This window comes from Zootoca vivipara, chromosome 1 (assembly GCF_965207765.1).
Source record: "Zootoca vivipara chromosome 1, rZooViv2.hap1.1, whole genome shotgun sequence".
Classification (NCBI taxonomy): domain Eukaryota; kingdom Metazoa; phylum Chordata; class Lepidosauria; order Squamata; family Lacertidae; genus Zootoca; species Zootoca vivipara.
In genome coordinates, this window is record NC_142582.1 from 45,228,660 (window position 1) to 45,255,914 (window position 27,255).

Here is a 27,255-nt window from a genome sequence, read left to right on the forward strand (position 1 = left end):
TAAGTGTATATAGGTTATTGAATGAATTTAGATATAATTGTTAAAAGAGAACAGCAAGTTAAAGAGGCCATATAAATGAAAGCGATACATAAATGATTGGAAGTGAATTTTAAATGTAATCCTTTTCTTCTCTTTTGTATTGTATTGGCTTTTTTGTATTGTAGGATTTTGGTATTGTATTGTCTTTTTCCTTTTTTTGTTCTTTGTTTTTTCGTTTTTTCTTTGCTCTTTTCAGACTTTTCGTTTATTATGCAATTTAAATAAAGTACAGTGGAACCTCGATTTATGAACACCTCAGTTTATGAATTTTCAGTTTACGAACGCCGCGGACCCATCTGGAACGGATTAATTCACTTTCCATTACTTTCAATGGGAAAGTTCGCTTCAGTTTATGAACACTTCAGTTTATGAACAGACTTCCGGAACCAATTACACCCATGCTTCGGGTTAAGTACGCTTCAGGTTGAGTACTCCGCGGACCTGTCTGGAACGGATTAATCCACTTTCCATTACTTTCAATGGGAAAGTTCGCTTCAGTTTATGAACGCTTCAGTTTAAGTACTCGGCGGACCGTCTGGAACAGATTAATCCACTTTCCATTACTTTCCATGGGAAAGTTTGCTTCAGTTAATGAACGCTTCAGTTTATGAACAGACTTCCGTAACCAATTGTGTTCATAAACCGAGGTACCACTGTATGCAATTTTCTTTTCTCTTTTAAAAATTTGAATAAAAAATATTTTAACACAATAATTTACAGGTTGCTAAGCAGGTCATGCAGATTAATACTAAAAGTGCATGAACTCAAAAGCTCCATGAGATTTAAAGGGGCAGTTGAACTACTATGCTGATATTTCCCCCTCGGTGTTGGATAATTTCCACATTTCCCACATTCACTTGTTGAGTGTGGTGGTGTAAGCTGACACCAGGACATGTGTGGAAGCTATGGCAACTGTAACTCTGTGCTAATAGGGTTTCAACATCTACAGAGGTCTGTGTGTGCAGTCTTTTCCCACTGCAGATGATTATGCTCAGTACGTGGCTGTTGGAGCTGCACAACATTGGGTTCACGGCCCCACTGCTGCTTTAATTTTGTGGAGCTCCTTTATGTAATTAATGCAAGAAGGGGGCTGTCCACTCTCCGTCCACATTACCGGCTGGTGGTGGTGTGGGTGGAGAAACACAAAAGTCTAATGACATCAAATGCAAGGCGTGGGATAAACTCTTACAGACATTATGGGGATGGGGGGGGGGGAAGAGACTTCACTTTATAACATCTACCGGTAGTTTTGCTGTGAGGAACAAAATGGGAACACACCCCTTCCCCTTTAAGCAGCTATAGCTGGTGGCACGGGCCTCATTTCCATTTGATGTCCCTTAGAGTTCAGGAACTTGTGATTCAATCAGAATCCTAGATCGCAAACTGCCCCCAGGTTATCAGTGTTTTTATGATGTCATCCGAATAATGATCTTGCTGTTTAAGGGAGTTGAATGGGCAGAAGAAAGATCTCTTGCCTGAAAGCGCCACAACCTCCCGCTTAATGCACCGTTAATAATAGACTGGGGTGAATTATCAGAGGAGAGAATAGGGAAGGGGTCAGAGAAGGTCTGAGACAAAAGAGCGGGGGTGGGGGGGAACTGGGTCACAGCAAGCATGACAGAGCAGATCCTATGGGTACGCCTGTGGGATTCTCCACAGATGAAGTCACAGCTACCACACAGAATTGGAACGTGCTGGGAAAGTCATCTGCAGGACCCCCATCCAACTAAGGGGGTGGGTGAGAAGCAGAGCAGAAAGCCAAACTTACAGTAGCTCTGACTTAACCTGCAATCAAAACTCCATTAAGGGCTTACATTTAATAGCGCTTCAAGTAAGATGACTTATTTGAAGCAGTTTACAAAATACGCCCAGTGCAGAATGAATGCACTCTGTGCCAAAGAAGGTAATTATGTGGTTGCTAATTACACTTTGTCTGCACATTTTAAAGCCAGAGGTGAATGTGTAACTTGAGCTATAAAACAAAGCCTCATTCAAATGGCTGCTGCTACATTTCCCTCCCCCCTGCTCTGCTGCATCAATGGCAGGAATTATCTCCCTCCCCATCCCCACCCCCACCCCCACCCTCCTAGCAAAACAAAAGAGGATACAGGTACACAGAGAACCATGTGTGATGCATTCCGCACTCTCAGCATTGCTTTCTACAGGTCATTCATGCTTTAATCATCCATGGCAAAGAAACTACTGTTGCTGTGTTTTAACCATCTGGAGATTAGCATTGCCTCCTATTGCATTATTTTTAAGCTACGGGTGGAATGCAGTTGGTTTCCTTGCATGCAGGGATGGGCTTTTGATCCACTGAGGCATCACTATTGGAAGAGGAGGAGAGGTTTTTTTAAATTCATCACTGTCTCCCATGCCACTTCCCACCCTGTTTCTGGAGCTGGTTTTCAGGGAATGTTGAGGGTTGCAAGGAGGAGGGGAAATGAGGGGGGGGAAATCCCCTCCCTTCTTTTCTTAGTGGGTACTTCCAGTGGAACAAAAGCCCACCTGTGAGTGCAGGGGCACCAGCTGCATCCCATCTCATATCATTTACCAAGGGCACTTCATTGAGATGGAGATGATATGGGCTACGTGGCAAGTTAAAGGTAAAGGGACCCCTGACCATTAGGTCCAGTCGTGACCGACTCTGGGGCTGCGGCGCTCATCTTGCGTTATTGGCTGAGGGAGCCAGCGTACAGTTTTCAGGTCATGTGGCCAGCATGACAAAGCCGCTTCTGGCAAACCAGAGCAGCACACGGAAACGCCGTTTACCTTCCCGCTTTAGCGGTACCCATTTACATATCTACTATCTATTTATCTACCTATTTATCTACCATGGGGACACAAAGAGTCGGACACGACTAAATGACTAAACAACAACAACAACAACAACAACATTTATCTACTTGCACTTTGACGTGCTTTCGAACTGCTAGGTGGGCAGGAGCTAGGACCGAGCAACGGGAGCTCACCCCGTCGCGGGCATTCAAACCGCAGAGCTTCTGATCGGCAAGCCCTTAGAATCATGATTCTATGATTCTAAGCCCTAGGCTCTGTGGTTTAACCCACAGTGCCACCCGCGTCCCTACGTGGCAAGTTACTACCTGATAAATGTTCAGCTGCATAGACCCCAAAATTAAAATGGCACGGCAGGACAAGAAACTGGGGATTGCAACTGTTAGCTTTTCACAAAGCTTTACAGCATTTTGACCTCTCTTTTCTCTCACAGCTGAAGATGCAATGCTTGCAGTAGTTCCTCCCCTTCCAGCCCTTCTACAGTAGGTGCCACCATGGACAGCGAAATTTAAAAGCAAAGAAGTCCCCAGGGAAGGCTTTAGGGCAGAGTCCCCAAACTAAGACCTGGGGGCCGGATGCAGCCCAATCGCCTTCTAAATCCAGCCCGCGGACGGTCCGGGAATCAGCATGTTTTTACATGAGTAGAATGTGTCCTTTTATTAAAATGCATCTCTGGGTTATTTGTGGGGCCTGTCTGGTGTTTTTACATGAGTAGAATGTCCCACAAGGTCTGAGGGACAGTGGACCTGCCCACTGCTGAAAAAGTTTGCTGACCCCTGCTTTAGGGGAAGAGGAGTAGAGAAGCAGTAGGAGGGTGTGAGTAGGCCTGAGGGAACAAAAGGGAACAAATTCAGGATGACTACAGGTAATAATTTACCTAGTGGTAAGCTTACCAGAGTGTGCTTGTAAGAACATAATAAATAAGTGTTCAGCTGTATTCCTTGCCAAGAGGAATGTTGATATACACTGCTTTCCCACTTCCCCCTATTTCTTGGGTGAATATAGGCAACTATAACTGGTAACTTACTTTGATGTGAATCCAATCACTTGATAAGCCTGTCATCCAAGTAGAGAGGTTTTTAAAATAAATAAATAAACCGGTGATAAAACTTTCCCTTGCACCTTGGCAGGATGCTACAGAAAACCAGCTTACCATAGGAGGACATGGAGAGTGGGATGAGGTACCATTTTTGCATTCGCCCACTGAGATAATGGAAGAATGGGTGCCGGAGGGAGGAAGAAGTCAAGGCCTGCCTTCAAATCCCTACTAAGTGCTCCAACAGTGGGAGTGTAACATCAGTTGGAAAAAGTACTCTGGATCACAGCAGATTTCTGGGAGCTCAGGAGAAATGCTTGACCCATGCCTATTCCCAAACTGTAAGCCTGATCCTTAAGGAGGGATGTGACCTTATCCAGAACAGGCCTGTTCCATTTTAATCTCAGCATCCATCACCATTTACCATCATTATTCTATTTTCCTTGGATTGAGTTTCAGTTTAGTTTCCATAATCCAGTTCATCACTGACTGCAAACATTGGCTCAGGGTGCTCAACTGGATTTATATTTATTTTTTTGAAAGTATTTATATCTCACCCTCCCACAAACCATCAGATCAGTGTACAACATCATAAGAACAATTAAAAGCAATGCAAAGCAATCATGAAAATGGCTGGCTCCTCAAAGGATATTTTAGACAATCTGAAGGGTTCTGAAGGAAAGGATAAACAGGGGTGGATGTCACCCATATACTGATGTCATCATATTCCATAGCCTTAGGTTACATCCACACCGAACACTCAAAGCACTCTTATACCACTTTAACAGTCATGGTTTTCTCTCAAAGAATCCCAGGGACTGTAGTTTGTTAGGGTGCTGAGAGTTGTGGGACTTGTATTCATTCACTGCTGCTTAAGGAAGCATGCAAATCTATGCATGTGAGAGACAGACACACTTCATGTATTTGCTCCAGGACATACCAGTGTTTACCCACGATAATTATAATATTTGGAGCTGCCCTAAGAATTTGCCTTATATGGGGCTGTAAATTAGATGTGAATGCATAATCCACTCAGACATACTCTAATTCACCCATGCTGCCTTTTTAGCTAGCACTCAAAGGCTTGTGTTGGAACAGTTGAAGTTGCATCTGAAACGTGAGCAAGGGGATCCATGTAGCTCCACACACCAGAGTCTATGATCAAGCTAGCTGAGTGTTACTGAAATTGTAAGCAAAGGATGTTTGTTCCATAAGACATCACTGTGAGACAGCTTAAGCAGGCATCGTTCTGCCCTGGTAGCCAGTGCTTCTGATGGACACACAGGAAATGCCAGCATGAATAATGCAAGAATAATGTCCCCATTACACAGTTTCCTAACATCCCCTGTGGTTGAGGGTCAGCGATACACTTTAATTCAGACCCATTTAATGCAAATTGAAGTGTTATTACTTTCTTTCTTTTTTAAAAAAATGGATCTTTTCTGTCGAACCCCTAGGTTTTATTCCTCAACTGTGCCATTGACTCACTGTAAAACTGGCAGTAATAAAACCTTCACTGGAGGTGCGGTGAAATTTAGCTTTGGCCTATAATCTGCTTGAACATCTCCTGGTAAAAGTCTAGGGAGAAAGACAGAGCGCTATTGTTCTACCAGAGGTTCTGGATGCTTTCAGTTATGGGGAGGGCTAGGAAAGGATGCAAAGGTGTCCCTGAATTTGTTCTACCCCCATGAAGTTAAATAATTTATAATGGTGTAGTGTGGTATCACCACACTTCTTGAAGCATAGCGGAAGGTGAAGCCTTTGGAGAAGCAACAGCTCTAATGAATCATGATGGAGCCATGTGATGGAGCTTTGGTTTTCTTACATTATGTATCTATTGTTTACTGTATATAGTGCCATTAATGTGCACAAGGCTTTACAGAGCAAGAACCGACCCTTCTTTAAGGAGGTTACAATCTAGATCAGAAGCGGGGAAAGTGCCACCCTCCAGATGTTGCTGGACTCCAGCTTCCATCAGCCCCAACCAGCCTGGCCAATGGTCATGGATGATGGGAGTTGTAGTCCAGCAATGTCTAGAGGGCCACACCTTCCCCCCACCAGGCATTGTCTTTGTACTTCCTAGGTCACCTTTCTCCAACTGCTGTAGGGACAAGAAATGAGTCCTGCTCATTGCAGCTGGCAAGAGGGGAGTGTTGAAGATGGGATTTTGGAGGAGAAGCAGCCGTTTCATCATCATGATGGCCAGGTTATTAAAGAGACAGCATGAGTTCTGGCTGATGACCTGGAAATCCTATGAATGTGTGGCTTGTATCTTTAACCATGATTCCTACTCTGTAATAGAAATTCCCCTCCCTTCTCTGGGTGTGGTTCCCTCCATAGCTCAGTGGGAACTAGTTTGAACCTTAGTCTTGCCTGGGTAACAAGCCCTAGCTGCCATGTTGAGTTTCTTTTCTGTTGTTCATAAATATTGAAGTTCTCTTGACTCCTCTGCTGCCTCCTAGTATTAGGGCAGACTCACTGTGAGGTTTCCTCACACAGGGAGTACCCTACCCGAACCCATGGGATACCACAAGAACATCTTAGATTCACTTCTGGTTGTAGTACTGGATCCAAGGCTGAAATCCTGTACCTGGGAGTAAGCCCTACTGAATACCATGGGACTTAGCAAACATGCCTAGGGTGGCTTCGTGAGCTGTTAAGGAACTGCAAACCCAGAGAAGCTGGAAAGTCGACCTGGAGGGTTTTAAATCAGCAGCTTGATAATTGTGCAAGTCCAGAACTGCAGAGTGCTAAGGGCCTTGGAAATCACTTCCATTGCTTGGCTGTCATGCCAAGACGTATGTCTAAGCACCCCTCCAATCTGAAAGTTATTAAGGAACAATAAGGCCACAAGTCTTGACTGTACCACCATCCTTGTTAGGCTCCGCTCTTTTGCTTCTTCCCAAGAGGAAGTACTTAATAAGAATAATAATATCCTGAAAGAGTAACCCACGGCAGTGTAATTAAAAAAGCTTTCCTCGGCTCACTTTGAAGGAGGGGAGGGGGGGGAAATGAAAGCTGGGGGGTTGGGTAGGATTAAAATCAGACAGGAAATTCCACTAGAACAAGTTGGCTGCTGTCCTAATAATACAGGCCCCTGCCAATTCCTCCAGAAAGCAATTGGAGGGGTGTTGGGAGAGGCCCTCTAGACTAGCTCAGATCTGAAAACATATTGTGAACTTGACTGCTGAGGCAATTCTAAAAGAGAGAAGGGAGACACAATCGAATAAAAGGAAGTTTGCTTTGCTGGGAAGTCACTGTTATATAATGTGGCCATTGTGTAAAGAGAGGTTGCTGTCTTTTAGTGTAGAAAGCTAGTGTGGAAGACTATTGAACTTAAAGAACCAGATGGAATCCAGGGCTCATTCGTCCAACAGCTGCTTCGAAATAATAAGAAAGAAGTTCCAATTGGCTAGCAAAACTCCTGGAGTGAACCAAGGTAGAAGAGAAGATGAAAAGGGAAGGCAGGTGGTTGTCAAAAACACACAAATGTTAGTGGAGGTTTAAGAGTCTGCTGGATAATGGGGGAAGTGGATCAAATCCCTTAATTGAAGAATCAAAAATATTGAAGGAAGAAGATTGATTTTATCCTCCCAAAAAAGAAAAAGGATAAAAAAGGAAAGTGCTTCTTTCTTTCTTTTTGTTTCTATCAGAGTTTGTAAAATCACTTTATATAGATTTACTATCAACATTTTTTTTTGTTCACAGAATGGGTTGTGGCAACATAAAATAGCTTGAATCTGTACTTTTAAAGCAGCCCTTGCTGAATTTAGGTTGACAGGAAAGGTTTCCATATGGAGTATTTCTCTCTCTCTCTCTCTCTCTCTCTCTCTCTCTCTCTCTCTCTCTGTGTGTGTGTGTGTGTGTGTGTGCATGCGTGGGTGTGGGTGTGGTGCAATGTGAGAAGGAATATCTGCAATATATTTAAATTTCCTCATGTTTTAAACTATCAAAACAAAGAGCCCTACTCTGTCCTCTAGCATCGCAAGCATACAGCATCAGAACACAATTGGCCACCAGACAGGCAGCAGGCATGTGCCATCATGGTGCTGCTTCTGGACATATTATTACATTCAATAAATATTGATCAAACATTAAGCTTATCAGGTCATAAGGCCAGTTCAAATGACCACTGGCATCTACCCATCACAACTGGTGTTTCTTCAGAGCGCCATCTTATGGCACAGATCTGTATGGAACCCGATTAATGTTCCATACTTTGTTCAGTTCTGTCCATTCAATAAGCAAAATGAATTGTTTCACAGCACCGTCCTCAATAGATAGGTGAAGTGCAATTCTGGGGTCCCAGAATTACAAACATTTTGTTTGAGGCCCTAGCGCTCGCATTTCTGGCAGATGCTTCTAGGTCCGTATTCACACCATATATTTAGATCACGGTCACACCTCTTTACAGTAAAGGCGTCCTCCAAAGAATTCTGGATGCTGTAGTTTGTTATGGGTGTTGAGAGTTGTTAGGAAACCCTCACAGTGCTACAGTTTCCAGAGTGGTTTAACAAGGAATCTCTCTTCACAGGGAACTCTGGGACTTGTAGCTCTGCGAGGGGAATTAAGGATTATAACAGTGCTTTAATGTACGGTATGAATCTGGCCCAGATCAGCGGTACTACTGAAATAAAACAACAACTGCTCAGTGGAGTCAAAAGGATCAAGGCCTTAACTGGCAGTCTCCTGGGGTTGCACAGCCAAGTGCTTTTCATGGTGGAAGCTGCATTCCTGGAATCCACTTGCAAATGGGCTGCATGTATGGATCAAAGCAAGAGTCACACCTAGTCTGCATCCTGCAATTGGGCCTCTTCAGATGGGCTAAGCCACAATCCCCTTCTTATTCTCATTTTGGTTGAAATCAATGACCTGCTTATAAAGGATTTAGCATGGCTTTTACAGTGGAGAAGCCTGGGCAGCCAAGGAATACATTCTTGCAGAGATGCCCTAGAGCCAAGCATAACTTCATGAATAGAGGAGTGTAGAAATTTCACTCATTACCATGACTGGCTCACCCACTTTGAGGGCACCTTTTCAAACATTCCCCGCAAACTCCCCATTTTTGCCAGTACATTTTGCCATTTGTCAATGCAATTTGTCAATGCAGGGCAATGATTCCACACTTACTTGCAGAGCCACTGGTAAAACAGAAGAAAATACTTACCGGGCTATTTCATGGACAAAATGATTTGGAGTACAATCTGTGGCCTTCCCAGTGTTGTTGGACTCTAACTCCCATCAGCCCCAGCCAGCATGGTCAATGGTCAGGGATGATGGGAGTTATACCAGTAGTCCAAAATCGTCTACCTTTCTGGTGGCACAGCTCTAGGAATTCTGGGGTGAGATGGTTTTTTTGGACCCATGCCAGGGAAAAGATGGGTTTAAGATTGAAAACATATTGTTCTACCTGGTCAGCAATCCACATCTAGAGATGGACAGGGATGGTTTAACTGTTCAAGTTCAATATGCTGCTGTGATGCATCCTACCGTGTTTTCCCGAAAATAAGACACTGTCTTATATTTATTTTTCCTCAAGAAGACACACTATGGCTTATTTTCAGGGGATGTCTTATTTTTATTACACGTCCAGCCTTGCCTCTTCCTTGGCGCCCTTCAGAACTGCACCTATCACTATGTCTTATTTGGGGGGTATGGCTTATATTGCACAAATGCTTAGAAATCCTGCTACGGCTTATTTTATGGTTACAGTATGTCTTATTTTCGGGGAAACAGGGTACCATCGAATCCTTACAGAACTCCAGAGATGTATTACAGTTGGGGAGGTCTCATTGGCAAGTAGCATTGCTTCTACCTGATAGGCCTCAGCCTACCATTACTCTACTCCCTGCAGCCAGCATGGTGCCTTCAGGTACTATAGGTTTTAACCCCCATTAGCCCCAGTCAGCAAGACGAACAGTCAGGGATGACAGGAGTGCAGTCAACATCTGGAGGGAACCCTGTTGGCCACCACTCTTATATAAGGTACCACATGGGGTTTTTTTGGCCGCTGATTCTTTTAAATATTTATACACAGCTGCTGTTGAGAGCTTTGGAATCCACCCCTGAGTGTTGTCAGTAATTGGAATGTTCAGACTCCCTAAGATTCTGAAGTTTCATCAGATTTTTCCTATATGTCTTCATAGGTGCCAACTCCCAGATTGAAAAATCTGGGATCGACGCGGCATGGCACTGTAAGAATCTGGGGGATTTACGGGGTTTTTTAAAATCCAGGCTGCCAGCGGGAAATGGCTGGAAAAACAGGGGTTTCCCGGGGAATATGGGAGACTTGGCAGCTATGTATGTCTTAAACTTTTTTTTTTTTAAACTATGTCTTGTTTGAAAAGCAAACTGAGGATGCTAAATTCCATGGGGCCATTTTATATTTCCATGGTGCAATTGTAGACATGTGGAATAAATTCATCCTTGTGCAGATGCCCTCCTTGTTCGCAAGGCCTGACTCCATATAGTGCCAAGATCACCTGGAATGAGGGCTGCATTATAACTACCACAAGACAACGTCAAACCGAATGCCACAGAATACTACTTACAGTGCGGACAGGTTGTAGCTCTTTTCAGCTAGGGAATCACACTACTATTTGACTAGAGCTGAAACAATCTGAACTGAACCAAAAGAAAAAAACATACTGACTCCCTATATATTAAAAGTAAATGGTCCAGTTCTTTAGGTGTATGAAGGCATTTCACTCATTACCACCAATGAATCTATGAATTCACACACTCCGTGTCAATGGCACAACTTCAAGCAAGGTAGGATTTCAAGCATGTTTTTTCATTTTCTTTCATACTAAATAAAATATAAAAGAGGTTTCTACTGTAGGAGAACATATGAAGGCCAATGTCTATAGCAGAAACTTTGATTTGAGTTTGTTTTGGGATCTTTACTAGTTTTGGGCTATATGTTGTAGTCATACAGAAAGCAAACTTGCTGGGGTTTGGCATAGAGATATTACAAGACCTAGCACCACTTTTGAAGTTAAATATGTCATGGAAAATGGAGAAAAAGATTAATAATTGATGCTCATAATATCATTATCAATGGAAGGAATCCATTCTGTTCTGAATAATTGATAGACACTTGTTGTCTGTTTCTAGGGCAATTTGATCCCTATTACCTCAGTGAAGATCCTGCCACTCTGGCTGGCTGCTAAGGAACACCTCCACCCACTGCCGCCTTGGCTAGTTGACTATTGCCAAGAATGGAATTAACCTTTAAGTTACACATGGAATGATCTCTGCTATTGCTTATATATAAACTTATTGCTTATATATATATAAACTTATAAACTAAGTTTATAAAGTTTACCAAAAAAGAAAAAAAAGAGAGAAAGCTTTACTGTTGCATCAAAGTCCATTGGTCAATGGGAGAAGTCATCTCCCAGTCCCAAAAATGTCCCTGGGAACAATGCTAGCCAAAGAAATGACATCATTCCCCTGGGGCAATCTGTCCCGAATTGCAAAGGGAATGCCACCATTCAAAGCAGAAGCATAAGTTGTGTGTGTGTGCGCGCGCACAACCCAACCTTTGTCCAGCTTAATAGGAGCACATGAAAGGTAAGAGCATATAAGGGGCATAGTTCAGTGAAAGAGCATCTGTTTTGCGGGCAAAGTACTCCAGTTTCAATCTCCAGGTAAGGCTGGGAGAGAATCTTGTCTAAAATCCAGGACAGCCACTGCCATACTGAGTTAGACAATATTGTTTGCTGATCCTCTGGTATTCAAAGCTGCAATGGCTCTGCACACCCCAAAGATATTATAGCTAAGAGCTGTTAACAGACCATAAATGTTGAAGGGGCATGATTAATAAAAAAATAATAATCAAAGGTGCAATAGATATAATACAGCATTCCCCAACAGATGGGAATTGTAGTTAAAAACATCTGGAGGGCACCAGGTTGGGAAAGGCTGAAATCATATCCAGAGAGTTGCATGGGACAATAGGATATTTGGCATCCAGTTTTCCCTATGCACCACATCACTGACTCACATGTACTGCTGTACTCAACAGACGGGGCACGAGACTGGGCCTGGGATCACCCCTAATAGGGAACCATTTTACTTTGCTGAAGCCACATTATAAAGGCCATGTTGTTTCTCCCTACCACCCCACCCCCAGGAAGTACATGCAAATCTTAAGAACAGGGAGTTGTGGCCATTTTATAATGAGCATAAGACAGCCAGGATGGTCTTGGCATATAGGAGAGAATGAGGGAGTTATCAGTTGCACCCAGCTGTGGTTTTGGTGCTAGCTAATCACCCCCATGTATCATCCTGCCTTGGTAAGTAAATGTTCTGACTGGTATTAAAAATGGGCCTGGCGCCTTTTACAGCACATCCTCCTTGCTGCTCATGCAAAGTGCTGGTTGTTAGCATGCTGCCCGTGCAATGCAATTAGGGTGCTTAAGACTGCAAGGGGTCTTGAGAAGGTCCCGAAGAGTGATTGCAGTTCAGAATAATCACCCACCTGGTTGGGCGTTGATTTATGGCCTGCTCTGTTAATAGCCGTGCTTAACACAGGAGTTTGCTGAGATTAAGTAATTGCCTTAAACAAAAAAAAAATTATTATCTTTAAGTCTTTTGCTGATGAATGAATGGGTGCTGGAGAAATCATGTAATAGATCATCTGAGATTTCTCTCCCATCATGCACGCACACACACACTTTAAAAACAAAAACATTGTTGGAATGAGGTTTTAAAAACATGATAGAGTTAATTGCAAAAGGGGGCATATAGCTCTTGAACAGCTAGTGGCAGCACAAACTGTTGCTTCTATTGTTACTATGGCTCCATACACTTTGCAAGCACTTTGTTGCGATTATACCAGGGATAGAGAACCTGTGACCCTCCACTTTCCATCAGCCCAAGCAAGCATGGCCAAGGATCAGGGATGGAGGAGTCCAGGAACATCTGGAAGGCCACAAGTTCCCCACTTCTGAACTATGGTCAATTTGTGTTTCACATACGTGGATCATCAATTGTTGATATCATTTCGTGACTTGCAGTTGACAACTGTGCAAAACATGCTGTGCAAAAATCACTTGCTAGATTCCTTTGTGACCGATATCGTTCCAGAAAACAAGCACAAAATTCTCTCTGCTTGTTGAAAATTAGCAGGGTCACCTTTCTCCTAATGTTCCAGTTTTCTTAAGGCGCTTTCTTTGAAAACTGAAGAGCTATGAGAAATGAGTTTTGCAGTATGTGCACTCTAGGAAGGACTCCACCTCGTGATTCTGCTGAGTGCGTAGCGCAGGTCTGACTGTATAAACTGCCTCAAGGCTCATCCACAGTTCCATTTGTGCTGTGTTTTTAGGCACAGGCCTGGGCTTTCCAGGTCTGAGTCCAAGTGGATTTATTTGTTTATGTCCTAGCGCTTTCCCTGGAAAAATCCGCATTTTACCACTGAATCAGAGCAAACAGCAATTGGATTTTCTGCAGGTTGCTGTTTGCTTCAATTCTGCAGTGAAAGGCAGGTTTTCCCAGCAGAAGTTTTGGAAAGACAACAACAACAACAACAACAACAAACAAACAAACAACTGCTCAGTTCTTGGAAAGCCCAGACCTATGCCTAAAAAGTGTGGAGCAAAAGTAAGAGTGGATGAACCCTCTGTTGAAAGGACTCATGTCTGAGATTATCTAAAGTGGAAATAGAGCTCCGTCTGGTACATTCAAAGAGTGGGGGGAGGTTCACACATTCACAACATCTCCTGGTTGCCATTTGATGTTGTGTGTTTGGTTCAGTTTTAGTTTTTGTAGCTATGGCAAATGAATGAACCAAACCCGGCCATCTCCCTCCACCTTGCCTCTCCAACCTTCACTAACTCTCCCTCCCATCACACAGGCATATGTATACAACCCCATCTGCAATTTCTCACAGACTTCCACTTGTTTTCTCCTAAATGGCAACTTGAACAACACTTTTTTTTAAAAAGAGATGCCTGGGAACTGTGCTGGAATCCACACACAACAGGCTGAATAGAGATCACATTACTTGGGTCACTGTAGAAGTTTGTGACTCCCTGCTGGTTTATTTGTTTTGCCAAGTGCTAAATTCATATGCAAAAGGTGCAGTGATTGCAACCCTCTTTGAAAGGACTAATAAATAAAGTCACAGAGAGCAGGAGCATATCAACTTAGCAAGTTTGTTGTGTTTTTCCCCCTCTCCCTTCTGCTCCCAGCAAAAAACTGAAGTCCTGTAGCACTAATCCAGAAGGTGGTCTATTAGTTGCAAATTGATCAATGTACAGAGATAGAAAAATGCCCTTGTCGTCCACTTTTGCATGCAGAGCAAGAGTATTCCTGAAAGATGAAATTGACCTCAAACTGCTCAAGCAAAATCTGGGGAAACCCTCTCTTCCAAATTGGACTACAAATGCCAATTGGGGTTGTTTCAGCACAGTCTTACAGTTCAAAAGCTGCTCATGCAACCTAGTCCTGAATTAAACCATGCTTTTATTCTAAGGCTGTGTACACACCATATGTATAAAGCACACACCCCTACCAAAGAAACCTGAGAACTGTAGCTTGTTAAGGGTGCTGGGAATTGTAGCTCTGTGAAGATTCCCAAGATGTGTGTGTGTGTGTGTGTGTGTGCCTGAAATGTGTGGTGTGTATGCAGCCAAATACTGGCATGCAAAATCACTTTATTGGCATTTGTCACTAGGCTGCTGTAACACATGCTCATATTACCCCTCAGTGTATGCATAATATGGCAGAGGATAGTGCATGCTGAACTTTTTAAGTGAAAGAATGTGTTCCGTGAAAGATTAGACAATTCTGGGAGCAGCCAACAAGGCCTGCAAGAGATTTATAAGAAGACTAGACTATTAAGTCCATTAAGAGCCTTGCTGACCCGGGTCAATTTTCCTTCTACCCCCACAGCTACAGTTGCACAATATTTTATCTGTTTAACCCTTTGATTTATGTTCTACTAAAAAAACTCAGCCCACAGGCCCTGAAAAGGTCCTACTGAGTTTCACAGCGGCCTTACCTGGTTCATTAATGTCTTCAGTTGTGCTGTTACAAGCTGACTGGCACAGCCAGTGTCTGCACCTGATGCCGATCTGTTTGGAATTAGCCTTCCTTTCAATTTCCCACAGTGCCTCTGGCTAAGTGTTGCTCTGGGCATTGTGTAAAAAGTGTGGCCTGCTGTCAGAGCAGCCATGTAAGCTCACCAGGCTCTAGTGACAGAGGAGAGGGTTCATCAGAAGACAGGGGGCCCCTCAAATCTGGATCGGGGTACATTTCTCAGGTATCAACCCAGAGATTGTGCCTATCTTTTTAACATATCTGCAAAATAGGGAGGGGGCAGAATACAACTCTTGAAGCCAGCGCCATCTTAAGCGCCCCTGTCGCCATGGTGCACCGGATCTCTCCGGCGCCCTTCCGCCCCGTTTCCCGGCGCGGTGGGCGGGTGGGCGCGGCGCTGCTGCGCAGTGGGCGGGCGGGCAGGCACAGCGCGATCTCTCCGGCGCTCTCCCGCCCCGTTTCCCAGCGCGGTGGGCAGGTGGGCGCCGCGCGCAGCTGACCAGTGGACCGGCCGGCCAGCGGGCGGGCGCAGCTCGCGGCGCCCTCCTGGCAGGCCGGCGCCATGGTGCCCTGCGCCACCGGGGGTCTATGACGAGCCGGCCCTGCTTGAAGCAAAAATCCTGTTAGATCCATCAAGTCAGAAGAGCCACTGACCTATTGTTCTTACCCATTTATTGCATTTGTATCCCACCTTTATTTCTGAAGAAAGCATCCATGGCTGCATAGGTGGTCTTCCAACAGGCCCCTACCCAGAACAAGACTTGCTTAGTGTTAGCCCAGTTACTACATCAAGTGGTATCAGGCTACTGGGGAGAAACACAACCAGCTTTCAAGGTTGCCTGAATTGGTAGGAATATTTTGTTCCCATGAGAAAACGGCTGAAACTGTTTTCTGCGGCATGTGACTCACAAGTGTTATTCTTTGTAAGGTGGATGTAATCTTTGGTGCCATGAGGCTAGACACCTAAGAGCCGCTTCTGAGGGAGGGAAGCAGGTTGGCACTTGTAGAGATGCATGGCTTTCCTGTCACTGAGATGTGATCAGATATACAAAATCTCTCTCAGGACGTGTGTGTGTGTTTGTGTCAGTGTTTACCCTACCAGAACCGCATGCCCTTATCTAGTCAGTTATGCATTGCCAAAGAAGAAGCTAAAAGAGGGCACAGATTTGCAGAAAATGGATATGTATGCATGCACATTTAGAAACATTTAGAAATAACAATACTTCTCACCATCATGGGGGAACAAGAATGGGACTGGGTGACCTGTATGCCTGCTCAGTCTGATGTCCAGGTGCTAGCTGAGGATGCTCAACTCCAAGGCCCCCACTCTCTCTTATCATTCTTTTAAACTGGACTTGCACAGACAGCTCTTCAAACAGAGAACATCTTCCAATAGAGGACTGCCTTTGTAAAGTAGGACACATGCATCAGAGTGGAGAGTAAGGACAGGAGGTAAGCCGTATAGCCAGGCCTCACTACTGCTGACGAGCCTGCCATACACCTATCATATGTTATAAGGCAGTGGTTCCCAACAGGTGGTCCGAGGACCCCCAGGGGTCCGCGAGCTATGCCAGAGGGGTCCGCAAGATGCTATTAGAATAAAAAATATATTAAATATATTTCGTATGATAACAGATTTTTTGTTTTGGCCGCTTCCTGCATGAGCAGAGTCTAGCGCAAAACTAGAACTAGAATTCCGCGTTGTTTTTCGCGGAAGCTACAGTTTGCGTAGTTAAAAATGGACCATTGGTTAAAAAGTGGTTCGTTAAAACGACAAAGGCCTACAGATGAAGAGGAAGATAATGCATTTGATGTTCAAGCAAGTAAGTCAGTGACTCTCGAACCGATCTTGTCAGTGTCCATTGAACCTAAATCGTCGGCGTCCCTTGAACCTTACCCTTCCAAGATCAGTGTTAAACTTACTGGAAAAATTAGATTAGGAATTAGGAATTAGATTTAGGATTAGGAATTAATGGGGGTCCTTGTCACAATAGCGGCTCGATGAGGGGTCCTCGAGAAAATTTTGTTGGGAACCCCTGTTATAAGGTACAGATCCATGATTACTGCTTTTCCCTGCCATCTTCCATATACTATTCAATTAGGTCAGGAATGCGGAGCCTCTGGCTTTCTAGATGTTGCTTGACTACAGCTCCTGATGTCCCGGACAAATGGCTTATGGAAGTTGAGAGTTTAGCAGCATGGAGGTGAGAACAGGTTCCTCCTCCATGAATTAGTCTGTTTGAAGTGCATGTTCCACACAGCTTTGCCCTAGTTTTGCCTTTGGGAATGAAGCAAAGTCCACCTCTTTCCACGCATTAGCATGGTTAGCTTTTACTGGGAAAAGGAAATGTGTTCCCAAGAGCCACACAGCTTGCCCCTAGGAACTCTAGTTAAGCAAGATTTTTTTAAAAAAATGTGCATAGGTAAAGGTAAAGGGACACCTGACCATTAGGTCCAGTCGTGACCGACTCTGGGGTTGTGGCGCTCATCTCGCTTTATTGGCCGAGGGAGCCGGCGTACAGCTTCCAGGTCATGTGGCCAGCATGACAAAGCCGCTTCTGGCGAACCAGAGCAGCACACGGAAACACCGTTTACCTTCCCGCTGTAGCGGTACCTATTTATCTACTTGCACTTTGATGTGCTTTCGAACTGCTAGGTTGGCAGGAGCTGGGACCGAGCAACGGGAGCTCACCCCGTTGCAGGGATTTGAACCGCTGACCTTCTGATCGGCAAGCCCTAGGCTCTGTGGTTTAACCCACAGCGCCACCCGCATATATGCATGCATACCATTGCCTTTAATGTACGGATGGGTGAGCTGTGGCCCTCCAGATGTTGTTGAACTCCAACTCCCATCAGCCCAAGCCAACATGGCCAATAATCAGGGATGATTGGAGCTGTAAACCAACAACATTTGAATGTGCACAAGTTCCCTATCCCTGTTTTAAAGAAAACAACCCATACCACGAAGCAGCAGAACTCTTCATTGGAAATAGGGAGACTAGGTGAAGTACCCCGAACTGCAGGCGAAGAAGATTATCCGTTAATGGGGATTAGATACTTTATACTAAATAGGGTAGTGACGAGAGAGAGAGAGAGAGAGAGAGAGAGAGAGAGAGAGAGAGAGAGAGAGAGAGAGAGAGAGAGAGAGAGAAGCTCGGTTTGCATTTGCTCGGCCCAACTGCAAGGAGTCTATTAAGCAATTATGGGGCTATGCTTTGAAGAGTGTGTGGTTGCTTGCGTCTTCAGCATCCTAAAAAACAACTCCCAGATTCTTCCATCTTGCATCCTTTTGTAAACTTATAAACAACCAGCCCTTTTTAAAAAACAAAAACGAAAACATCCCAGCGTCTTGGGCTGGGAGTCTGTTGCAAGCAACATCACACATTTTGCCAGAAACCTTTTGACACCAAGGAGGCTTTTATGAGCTGAGTGCACACAGCACATTTCCTCACTTCCCAGCTAGTGCTTACAACCCCACCCCCCAAAAACCCCCTATCTTCAGTTGTGACTGATAACGCCTCCTATCCTAGCACAGCTTGGTACCAAGCCCAGCCACAGACAGCAGATGATTCATGCAGCTCCTTCACCACATTCTCTGATATGCAGCTGAGGCTTCTCCTGGGGCCTTGACTCTTAGGGTGGAAACAAATGCATATTTTTTTTTAGTGTGGTGAGTGGTGTTTGAACCACGCAAAACCACATTCACCAAGTTAGGTCTGGAATGAGTTTGTTTGATCTGGTTAACAGCAAGCATGGCCTAGCAGAAGGCTGCACCGACCTGCACAGCACCGCAAGACGCAACAGGGACTGGCAGTGCCTGGTGTGAGGCTGCGCTGGCCTGTTCGGCATAGGGAGACACTGCACTGGCCTGCCCCTCCTCTTCCTCTGGCATTGCAGACATTTTGGGAGGGCAATTCAGGTCACACACACCATGACGGATGGAGGAAGAAGAGTGGTGACGTGTGGGGTTTCCCTTCCATTTCTTGGTCCTGTGCTCTGATGTGAGCCCAGAGATTCACGCCAAATCACAGAATCAAAAAGTACTTGTCTTTTGGTCCTGCACTCTGGCACGATCAGAACATGGGAACCAAAATGGAACATCCAGGATTGGGATCAGAAGCCATGGCAGCTTCTGTGTCGATCCATGATGTCCCGCTTAAATTGGGACAATTGGAGGGTATCTATTTGCCAGCTGTAGCTCCTGCTTGGATTAAACAGAAAAAGTTCTCCATACATATTTCGCTTTCTATCGCAAGTTAGCAGGAATCCATAACCTTGATCTGCGTTAAGGTACCTTTGGCTTGCCCCACTCCATGATCTTTTATAATAAATGATACCCAAGTTTAAAGAATGTTCCCATCAACAATAGAAGCACCAAAGGGTCCACAGGCATAGCCAGGAATTTTTTTGGGGTGTGTGTGGGGGGAACAGGCTTTATGTTAGGGGGCAAGAACAAGTTATCTGTGACTCAGTTGCTTAGTTAGTTAAGTATTTTTCTTTATTGACTTGATGGGGGGGCAGCTCCCCCCCAGCCCCCTATGGCTACAGCCACAAAAGGGTCCCCTCCCTCGAGAAAAAAGGTGGCATTTTCCTGTAAAGACAGATTAAGAGAATTCCATGCAAATTTAATGCACTTCACACAAAAAACCCCACTGAACCATGACAGATCTGTTTCCCCTTTGAAGGGATCTCACTGGAACAAAACACCAGTTTGAGAATGAATGAACGTAGCTTCCCTCCCCCTCCCCCAGTGGCAAAGTGTGTTGTTTTTGTTGGATCATGGATGTTGGACAGGCCCGTGGCTTCAGTACGAGTGTGTAGCCTACAAGCAAGCTGGCTAAACAAACCAAATATGCTATCAGATCATGGAGGTTAACACTCACACACAATGCTACTGAAATCATGAATCTCAAAACAAACAACTGTTGTTTGTTCAGCCTGTGTGGAACCTCTTTGCTTGATGGAAGGAGAGGATTTCCTACTTCAGTGTTGTCCCAACTGTTCTTAATCCAGCACAGAATGAATGAGAAGCAACATTCTGCCAGTTTATGAGTGATTCCCTCTCTGGGATCGCCGTCAGAGATCTTTAGCTTTATGCGTATAGGAAAGATGCTCTAAACCCTATAGTTTTATCCAACAAAAAAGTTTTGTAACTATTTCAGCACTGAAATATAACTGTTATCATAATGTCTGGGTCTGCATAATAAATTATGGATTGTAAAGGGGGGGGCACACACACACCTCTAGGCTATTCCTATAAATCAAGGCTGGCTAACAAGGCAACTTCTTATTGTTGCTGTACCACAGTTCCCATCTTCCCAGACCACTGGCCATGCTGAGGGGAGCTGAGGGGAGTTAAAGTCCATCAATATTGGTTTGTATGGAATGTTTCGAAGTTGGCCACCCCTGCTATAATTTCTACTTAGCGTTAGTCAGGAAAAGATACAGTAGGTATTGGAGTGAGGGGCATGTGCCTTATGTTCTGTTGTGGATCTGTAGCTGCTGTTACCCTATTCAAAACAGCAGGTTAACTCTTTAAACTGATTCCAAACTATGAGGAAATATGACAATTCATTAAGCCTGTTGGAAGTCAAGGAACAGGATGAAAGCGCTAGGCACTATGCTAGAAGGTGCACAGGACATTTAGTGAACGAGGCTGAAATTTCCATCTTTTTAAAGCTAAAAATAAAAATTGCAACCTTTTATGGAAATGTGGTAAAGCGAATTTAAGACTGAAACAAAGGAAAACTAAAAGTGAAATTGGCAGATTGACCGTCCTAGCCCAAGTGCAGGCCCAGAACTCCATGTGTGTGTCCATATGGAGGCCACCTGAGAAGAAGAACCTAAGTGATATGCGATGACCTAAGCAAAGCCATGAAGACACTCTCCATAAATAAACAAGGGACCTAATATGACATCAGGAATTGGCAACCTTTCCAAGAGATTTTGCTCATCTGCTTAACACACCTGAACAACAACACCCTCCCATGTGTCTAATGCCCAGTTCTAATAAGGAACAACAGCTCAAAGGAAAACATTTCATGTGATCCTCAAAACCCAGGGTCAAATGTAGTTCTCCAGTCATTGCTATCTGGTCGTCAGGACTCTGCCCAGGCTACACTCCTTGCTGACCCTGCACTGCACCCTCCTCCAGTGATTTTGCCTGGAATGCATCCTCAAACTGTGATAATCCTTCTCACTTGCCTTGATGGAGGATGGAGAGCAGCATGGGACTGGCCACACCCACCATTGGTATGTGGCCCCGGAAGGATGCCCATGAGGGAATGCGGCCTCTGGGCTAAGAAAGGTTCCCTACTTCTACCCTGTATCAACAAGACCACAAAAATCACACATTGATCCTGAACCCCTCCATTGTATTTCTCTGTGTGTGGAAACGAAGGGTTTTCCCCACTGAAAAAAACCACAAATTCATATCAAATGAACTTACAATAAACCTGATGTCCTAATGATTTGGCAGAATGCAAGGCGGTGTGTGTGTGTGTGTGTGTGTGTGTGTGTGTGTGTGTGTGTGTGGTATTTGTCTACTAGATGACTTTGTGGCACAAGACATAGGGTTAGTAGGCAGCACTGCACTTTGGGGAAGTGTAAGTTAAATGATGGTCTTTGATGGTTCCCACCAATCAACTGTCTCCGTGGCCAAGTACTCCATTGGCAGAATAGACTTCAGGGGAAGAGGGAATGAGAACAGTTCTGAATCTCTATGGTTGTATAGATATTTGATTCTGACTCTCCCCTCCTTATTATGACAGCCTCATGCACTTGCAGAGGACATTTTCTTCAGCTCATTGTGCATGTTCATTACCAACACTGGGTTCCCCTAGAACAGGCATCCCCAAACTGCGGCCCTCCAGATGTTTTGGCCTACAACTCCCATGATCCCTAGCTAACAGGACCAGTGGTCGGGGAAGACGGGAATTGTAGTCCAAAACATCTGGAGGGTCGAAGTTTGGGGATGCCTGCTCTAGAACTTCTGGAGAACAATAGTGGGGAACCTCCAAATGTTGTTGCACTCCAACTCCCAGCAGCCTCAGCCAGCATCGGCAATGGTCAAGAATGATGGGAGTTGCAGTCCATTAACATATGGACAGCCAAAAGTTCTTCCATCACTGCTTCAAAGCATGCCAATAACCCAGGGCCTTGACATATACAACTGAGCCATTTGTGAGTACAGCTGCTAACAATTTCATCTGAGAAATCAGCAGCAGGTGCAAGTTACAGCATTTTAGCCATCTTTTAACCATTCTATTATGGCCACGTCTTTGTCTTCTATATCCTGCCTGCACCTGTGGGGCAGAAAAAGGACATAAAGGTTACTGCCCCTTTAAATATTTGCACTCAAATTACTGCAAATATTTCAAAAATGAAAGAAGTAGGGGATATGTGAAGTTTGCACTCCCCCAAAAAGATTCCATTCTACTTGGGTATTGCAACCTGATATTTGCAGTCTGGTGACCTGACTCTGGTTTATGGGTTCAAAAAGTTAATCCAGTATGAACCTAAAATGTCTGAAATAGGATGGCCGTTTAGACTAGAATGCATTTCTTACTTTCATCCACTGCCAAGTGTATTTCTTCCCTTTTTCAGATTTTTTTACCAAAAGCAATATGGTGTGGTGCTTTTGACTGTGGACCAAGACTGGGGAGACTCAGGTTCAAATCCTCACTTGGCCCCAATATTGTTTAGTCTAATCTACCTCACAGGGTTGCTGTGTAGGTCAGATAGGGGAGTGCGATGTATGTCTTGTCTGAGCTCCTTAAACTCCTTGGGGTGAGACATCTCCAGCCTGTGAAAATCTGCCCCTATTGAATTTCTCACTGCAATACACCAGGGTGTGACATGGAGTCAATATGCTCAAAACAGAGGAACAGACAATTCTATTATTATTATTTTTTAAAAAAATGACTGGGATGAAGGAATCGAGGGGAAGCTCATCAAATTTGCAGATGACACCAAATTGGGAGGGGTAGCTAATGCTGCAAAAGACAGAATCAGGATTCAAAATGACCTTAACAGATTGGATATTTTAATGTATTTTAATATGTGTTGGAAGCTGCCCAGAGTGGCGGGGGAACGGGGACCCAGCCAGATGGGCGGGGTATAAATAATAAATTATTATTATTATTATTATTTTTATTGGAGAATTGGGTGCAAGCTAACAAAATGAATTTCAATTAGGGACAAATGTAAGGTTCTGCACTTAGGCAGGAAGAACCAGATGCACAAATATGGGATGGATGGGGGACACCTGGCTTACTAGCAGTACATATGAAAAGGATCTAGGCGTCTTAGTAGACCACAAGCTTAACATGAGTCAACTGTGTGATGTAGCAGCAAAAAAAGGCTAGTGCTATTCTAGGCTGCATCACCAGAAGGATGGTGTCCTGATCAAGGGAAGTAATAGTCCCTTTCTATTCTGTCTTGTTTAGCCCACACCTGGAATACTGTGTCCAGATCTGGGTGGCACAGTTTAAGAAGGATATGGACAAGCTGGAGGTGTGCAGAGGTGGGTGACCAAGATGATAAAGGGTCTAGAAATGAAGCCTTATGAGGAACAGTTGAGGAAGTTGGGTATGTTTAGCTTGAAAAAGAGGAAACTGAGAGGAGATATGATAGCCACCTTCAAATATCTAAAGGGCTGTCACATGGAAGATGGTGCAAGCTAGTTTTCACCTGCTCTGGAGGGTAGGACCCAAAATGTTGACCCGGTGGAATAATCACAAAGTGTATTATTCTGTAGGGTTTTTAATGGTGAATTTATGAATGAGAAGATATTGCCATTCATCCCTTTATGGAACCTTGGTCATTTGCAGACAACCTGTTTATTGAACATTTGTCTTGATTTGTTTGCAGAGAAGTTAGCCGACGTTGTATATTTATCAAGCATTTGTTTTTGTTTTGTTTGCAAGTTGGTTGCAGAATGTTGCCTCAAGCAAATGTTATCCCACATTTTTCAGCGTCTTTCCTGGTTGCAAAAGCTTAATATTTGGGGCAAGCGGGCTTATTGTACAAAACTTCCAAAGCAATTTGTTCAACCTGAATTTCCAGGCGTGTGATTGAATCTCACCTGAAAACAGCAACAGTCTGGAAATGCAGCTTGTTAGAAAACTACTTTTAATGAGGTTGTGCAATAAATTGAGATGCTGCCACATTTCGAAACATTCACTGGACTTGCCATGTCAAAATTGGAAAGGAAGTGTCCAAGTTGCTGTGAGCTCATTACAAATTTCCTCATAAATTAGCTCAAGATGGCTGAGATTTAAACAGCTTTGCCACACTGGACGGAGACTGAATGCTGATGGAGAACAGGCGCACGGGTCTTCAAAGAAAAGGAATTCCACAATTGAATGTAACTATCATAAATTATTTCTGAGCATGTGCAGAGTGCATTTCTCTTATAACTGAACAATTCTAGTTACTGCCACCTTCAAATTTAAGATCAGGTTAGTTTCTTTGGGCAAGTCTGATCCATGTTTTATACTTTCAAAGCACCAGGATGCTTGTTCTGGTGTTTCTTAAATGCCCTCACAGGTCTGCTATAATTCTCCTTCCTTAGATATATCAAGAAGCTCTCCTGAGCTATGATTACAGTTAATATTCAGAAAGCGAGTGGCGGAGACAGTTGTACGATTACAGAACTAACACAATACCACACTTTGGGGGAAGGGGCTTAGCAGCATGAGCTTCTTCTAATTGGCACAATTCCCTTCAAAATCCCTATGCTGAGGCAGCAACCCACTTAAAAATGAAATGAATTTTTTTAAAATGCTGATTTCTGTGTGGGAAGGCATGACTTTACAAGAAAAATACTGTAAGTGTGTGTGTGTGTGTGTGTGTGTGTGTGCAAGTGTACCCCCTCCCCCAGAGAAAACCCTACATTTGACACGAAGCAGCGGTTTTTAGCAACCATGCATATGGAAATCTATATAATAATCATTAAAGGGGACATGAGGGCGCTCAAAAGACTTTCGCCTACTGGAAAGCAGTGCATCAATAGGGGCACAGAGGCCCAGCAAAAGAAACTCGAGTGTCCAAAACTCAGCGTGAAGCCAGCACAAAACAGCAGGGACGGCCAGTTTTCTTTTCAAGACTTTGCCCTGTCTTGCAAACAATGGCCCTATTGCAATCTCCTTCCCACCCCCCTACCCCCGGCCCTCCTGCCTTTCTCTAAGTGATTAACATGCAGGCCGTGTTTAGAGAAGAATGGGAATTTATTCTTCAGTTAAGGCTCCAAAAGGTGTCATCGGGTCAGGTGGCTAATCGTTAAATCAAACCGCTGTCTTCCACTCTTGAGCTTCTTTCTCGCCCAAGGCTGGGTTATTACTTGGGAGGCTTATGCAAACTAACAACTTGACCAAAGCAAAAAATAGATTCCAGTTGCAGGGGAACTGGGGGTGAAGAAGACAGGAAAATTGGAGCAAACCATCAGGATCCAGGGAGACTCCAGCCCCTTCCCCCAGCATAGTTTTCTGAACTGTAGCAATTCTATATTTCTGTGGGTTGCTTTTAACCAGCAAGGCCATATCCGCAGCCTCTCCAACCTCCTTTAGCCTCTACTTGCTCCTACTCATGCAACTCCTGTTTAACTTATTCTTGTCTGGCTCCTGCTAATTCAGTTTCCTCCCTGAACTACATTGGCTAGCAAGTTCTCTTCTCTACAGGTGAAGTCAGGCAGAAGAAATCTCTTTATAATGTATCTGCCTCCCACAGAAACACAAGCTCTCGGGGGTGGGTGGGGCTTCCCTCAAGACGTATGTACAGAGGTTCGGGGAGAGAGGGCAGAAGAAGCTTCTTAGCACAGGAGGGGGGAGTTAATTGCAGGAAGGTGCACGCATTAGCTGTGGGCATGCGGAAGTTCTTTGCGTCAGCTGCAACAGGTAAATCGAGGTCCTTAATAGCTCCGGGTTTAAAGGGGCACTGGGCAAAAATGACCTCTGGTGAGCATCCTCCTCCTTTGTCTGTGGCCCTTCATGGGCTTACCTGGTTGCAGTGGCAGCACTCCAAACATCATTGAGCAACTGGATCAAGTCACCTTTTATATTTCACACAGTGCCCTGGGGTGTTGCTGGGATAGGGGCCATACCTGCCAAGTCCGGGTCGTAAATATCCGGGATCGGCAGCGCGCGCATGACCGGAAGTTGCGTGACGCAACTTCCAGTGGCGCTTCGCCCTTCTATGGGCACCAGAAAATGGCAGCGCCAGCGCCGGAAGTCGCTTCCGCGCATGACCGGAAACACGTAAAAGCGACTTCCGCCGCTGGCGCCGCCATTTTCTGATGCCCATAGAAGGGCAAAGCGCCACCGGAAGTCGCGTCACGCAACTTCCGGTCATGCGCGGAAGTGACTTCCGGCGCCGGCGCCGCCATTTTCTCGTGCCCATAGAAGGGCAAGTGGCACCAGAAAAATGGCCAGGTAATTAGGGTTGCTAACAATTGCATTCTCCTCCACTCATAGCTGCCAAGTATCCCGATTTAAGGGACAATACCGGGATTTTTTGCTAAACGGGAGACCGCCGGGAAACGGTAAGAAAAAAGGGGTTTTCCCAGTGGATACGGGATACTTGGCAGCTATGATAGGAGTATTGCAAGAAGTGAAAAGGGTGACTAGATACAACTGCCTTGGTGCTGCATGGAGCACCTGTCTAGAAAAATGAATTAAGGAAGGACCAAGAGACGCATGGGTTCTGCCTGAATTTTGGGCCCTGGCAGCTGCCAAAAGAGGCCAACTGTTGATGCTGACTCTGTTTACTAGCTATTTCTATGCCTCAGTCTAGCAGTTCTTCCTGCCTCCGCCTCCAGAGGCACAAGGACCACACGTATTCAAGAGAACCATCCTTTCAGATATAAGACATTACATTCCTGCACTGTAAAAATATTGGATTCTTCATTTTTCTGGCCTAGACCAGAAGAAAAAGATTTGCAGAAAATCTGTGTATGCTAATTTAGATGTATACCGGTATCTGCAGATATAGATACACAATTTATGTACTGCTTGATTGTGAGGGGGAAACAACCACCACCCCACTCTAAGCAGTTTACAAAAATATAAGAGTAGAAACAGAGATACAATGTACTTTGTCATAGCAGGTAATAACCTAATGTGTATTGTTTTATTATGTTTTTATATATGTTGGAAATTCAGCCCAGTTAGATGGGCTGGTATATTATCATTATCATTACAGTGGTACCTGTGGTTAAGAACTTAATTCGTTCCAGAGGTCCGTTCTTAACCTGAAACTGTTTATTATTATTATTATTATTATTATTATTATTATTATTATTATTGGTTTTCTTGAGTTACAGAAATATATGCAATGTCTCT

The 27,255-nt window shown here is 44.3% G+C and overlaps 1 protein-coding gene across 1 annotated transcript in view; it reads right to left on the bottom strand.

The window, feature by feature from the left end:
- The window catches only part of GLI2 (GLI family zinc finger 2), a 200,546-nt gene that overhangs the window by 69,470 nt on the left and 103,821 nt on the right, over positions 1-27,255 (bottom strand). The gene's annotated exons all lie outside the window — the stretch shown is intronic.